At 52.3% G+C, this 1,968-nt stretch overlaps 1 protein-coding gene across 1 annotated transcript in view; it reads left to right on the top strand.

Moving 5' to 3' along the window:
• Nucleotides 1–25: 25 nt before the first annotated feature.
• The window catches only part of CBX2 (chromobox homolog 2), a gene marked incomplete at its 3' end in the record, with an annotated part of 3,359 nt that continues 1,416 nt past the window's right edge, over nt 26–1,968 (top strand). The window contains exons 1-2 of the mRNA XM_010283419.1: nt 26–87; nt 1,942–1,967. The remainder of the gene's footprint in view (nt 88–1,941; nt 1,968) is intronic.

Here is a 1,968-nt window from a genome sequence, read left to right as displayed (position 1 = left end):
AGTCCATGTCTTCTGTTGCAGGCACAACAGCTGGGAGCCCGAGGAGAACATCCTTGATCCAAGACTCCTCCTCGCTTTCCAAAAGAAGTGAGCAAACTATAAATATTTCTAAGCGAACGATAAAGTCAATTAACTTCTAATTGGCTGCGCGTGCGGTGGAAGTTGTGGAAACAACAGACTGGCGCTCGCCGTGCCTTTTGTGGCACAGCCCTTTTGTTCATCTCCTGAAATCACAGCTCAGGTCCACCTAGGACGTCTCTCCCCGGGCTGGGTAAACATGAAGAATTTATGGCCCGGTGCACAACCTGGTTTGGTGCCGGCTGTAAAATGGGAGCGCAGCAGCGCCCGGCAGAGACCTCCGGCCCTTGGTCCCCCGTCTAGCGGCCGGGGCCTCTCTCTGCTTGGGGGGCGACCACCGGCCCCAGCGGGGAGACGGCGCCTGGCACTGCGGAAACAGTGGGCTTGGGAGGCCCCAAAAAGTCCTTCTGGAGGGCAGGGCTGTGAGAGGGTGAGGAAGTAGCTGGTTGGAGAAAATGGTGTCCTCTCTCAGGGCCAGGGCTACTGCCCAGGACCGAGCTAGGACCGGCAATTGTTCCACAGCTATTACACACCAGGAATCACGCACAGATAAACAAGTAGCCAGCTGACTACGGTAAGCACAGCGCTGCCAAATATTTTGGCTTCATATTAATGAAAATCATTAAAGTTTATGATAGGATTTAATTATAAGTCCTTCCTGGATCCCTTTTTTCAAGAATGGAATCTGATGGTTAGTGCAGACAGCACGGTGTTCAATTCGCCATATGTGTTACAGCCGACCACTGTCCTTTTTAAATGGAGAACTACAAAATAGTATAGTGACCTGACAACATTCCCCGTGCGATCACCTCGGGCTTTGCATGGCTGTCAGCCTGGGCCACCATCTCCAGACCAGAAATGAGCCCAGCAAAGGAGAGAACTCGCAGAGTTTCCAGGGAATGCGTTTGCTTTTCCTCCGCACGGAGGCTGTCCTGCTTCTCACTGAGCAGAGGGGAAGCTCAGCTCTGCAAGCGTGCAAGTAAGGTGAGGCTTAGCAGAGACGGGGCAGATCTTCCGTTCACCAGATCCTGTTGTACCAGAATAACTGCACATCTCTCCATGAATTGGAAGAGCCACTAACTCGGGATGGGTAACGCTGTGTGGTCCGTCGCTGACGGCGTGAGCGCTTACAGCAGTTACAAAACTCGATGCCTCTCTTTGGAAGGCCTGTGACTGGCACCAGCGGGACAAAGGGACCAGGACTGCCAGGACTGGGGTAACCAGCGGGAAGGTCTTGCATGGCAAAGGATTTTGGTACTGTGAGCAGTTTGATAAACACATTTCAGCCATCCATGCAGTTCAATCCCATGCTGTATTCAAGAGTTTCCCTTTCCTTTCACATCTCCTCCAGTACACCAGGGCAGATGCCTGCCGCTGAGCCAGCTGGGCACCCTGGCATCCGGATAGCTGTCCTTCTTCTAAGGCTACAGTTTTTATAACCATTCCCTCACTTTGTAGTTCTTTTTCTTGCAATGCATTGCATTCGTGGCCCAAGTTCCAGTAATCTGTGCCAGTCCTGTAGGGTAAACAGTCCAGGTGCCACGTGGGGGAGGTTTAACTGCACAAGCCCCCGGGTTTCTGTACAGTTCTTGGGACTCTTTGACTGCCCTTGAGTGTGGTGTGCCCATACCAGCATGGGTTCAGGTCAGTGATGTGCCCGGAGCCTGTAAGATCGCCACATGTCGATGGGGGTTAAGGACACCTCCCAGCCGCTGCTCGGGTGCTCGGGCAGGAGCTGAGCCTGCGGCATCCTGAGCAAGGGGTGGGTGTTTTTAATGACAGAAGAGAAGGAGGAACCAGGATGATTTTTTGGATGTTTTTTTTCTTCCCTGCAAACATTGTCCTTAATCGTTGTTTTTTCAGGGAACATGAAAAAGAAGTGCAGAATCG

Source organism: Phaethon lepturus, unplaced genomic scaffold, assembly GCF_000687285.1.
Source record: "Phaethon lepturus isolate BGI_N335 unplaced genomic scaffold, ASM68728v1 scaffold33783, whole genome shotgun sequence".
In the NCBI taxonomy this organism is placed as follows: domain Eukaryota; kingdom Metazoa; phylum Chordata; class Aves; order Phaethontiformes; family Phaethontidae; genus Phaethon; species Phaethon lepturus.
This window is presented reverse-complemented; position numbering and strand designations above follow the sequence as displayed.